Source organism: Aplysia californica, unplaced genomic scaffold (genome assembly GCF_000002075.1).
Source record: "Aplysia californica isolate F4 #8 unplaced genomic scaffold, AplCal3.0 scaffold00428, whole genome shotgun sequence".
NCBI classification, from domain to species: Eukaryota; Metazoa; Mollusca; class Gastropoda; order Aplysiida; family Aplysiidae; genus Aplysia; species Aplysia californica.
Genome location: NW_004797698.1, coordinates 104353 through 105886, shown reverse-complemented (window position 1 = coordinate 105886; position 1534 = coordinate 104353). Strand labels below are relative to the sequence as shown.

At 39.4% G+C, this 1534-nt stretch overlaps 1 protein-coding gene across 1 annotated transcript in view; it reads right to left on the bottom strand.

Moving 5' to 3' along the window:
• The window catches only part of LOC101847675 (beta-mannosidase), a gene marked incomplete in the record, with an annotated part of 34662 nt that overhangs the window by 25033 nt on the left and 8095 nt on the right, over window positions 1-1534 (bottom strand).

The following is a 1534-nucleotide window of genomic DNA, read 5'->3' as shown; positions in this document are numbered from 1 at the left end:
GAAGAAGAAGAAGAAGAAGAAGAAGAAGAAGAAGAAGAAGAAGAAGAAGAAGATCATTTCTATGGCGCCCACTCCCAGGTGGCTCCAGGCGCTTCACCAATATACCAAGATTTAAATCAGCGTTTCATGCACACTGGTTCATTCTTTCAAATACATAAATGATTCTGGCTCTGTTTAAACATCTACTTGGGGGGGGGGGGCGGCTTTAGGGGACTAAATGTTATGGGTCGTGGGTTCGAATCCGGACAACGACTGAAAATGTTCTTCTCTAAAAATGTTCTCCTTTCACATCGGGTGCTCTCGTGGCCTAGAGGTTAAGGTGTTCGCCTCTCATTCAAAGGCCTCGTGTTCAAATCCGAGTAGCGAAGGAAAAATTGTCTATTTTCACCTCCTTTCCTGCTCTCTAACAATATTGTCTCGTCTGCTTTCGTCTCCACTTTCTGCTCCCATCCACCCTTTAACCTCATTTACCCCCTCCTCTGGGCTCCTGCGTCTTTCTGCAGCCTTTCTACTGCTACTCCTTGGCTCTTTCTTACTGCTGTCTTTCAGCCACACCCCTGATCTTATGGTAGGAAAGATCAAAACCTAGCCTTCTCGGATAAGGGCGAAAAATCTCGGAGGTCCCGTGTGCAATTTGTGCAAGTCTGTCTTTTTTTTTTCTCTAATCGCGATATTATCTTTATTCAACGCATGTTTTGAGAACTTTTAGTGTAAAATTGTGTTCGCTATAAAATTAATTTCTTGTAACTAGTTTTGCTATTAAAAAGGGTCATAGGTGAGCCATATGCGTATACACAATGTGTGTGGGAAGCGGGAAGTGCTGTGAACAATTCCATTTTCCACGTGAAAATTATAGTATTTTATATAAATTAGTGAAGAAATTTTTTTTTTTAATTTAGCCTCAATTGTTGTGGGAAAATATGGTTAAGTTAATCAAGGCAAATTGATACACACTGCTGTGCAAAGTATGGGTGACAATGATTCAACTGTTAAAAAGATATTTGAGGACAAGTTGCGCCACGAATTTTTGACCGCGCTATAGACAAAAACAATATTATAACCAAGCAACAGGCGATTCAACAAACAAGAGAAAAACGTTAAGCTTCTCCTTTTATTAACACTGCAAGATAAGAGAAGCCGGAAAAAGTAACATTTAAAGTAAAAGTAAGTTGGTTGTTACAATTCTTGCAGCGACCGTATGGAATCTAACAAAAGTCATCTTCAATAACGAATGGCGTTCTCTCGCTTATCGGTTGTCTGTCGTCCTGCACTGTGTACCTGAACAAGCTGCATTCTCCGAGGTTGTTGAGTTCCTTTTTTTAAAATTCAATTTTAGTTATACTTTTCACAAGTGATTCGTTACTTAATTCTCTTTACACAAATTATGTAGGACTTGGAACTGGGTTAATTATGTGAATCAGGGAATCCGCTCAGCCCACGTATTTTCTTTCATCATAAGATAAAATGGTGATGGGATCGAAAACACAGGTTAAAGAGCAGAACTTACAAGCACTTTTCAATACCTTGTAATATA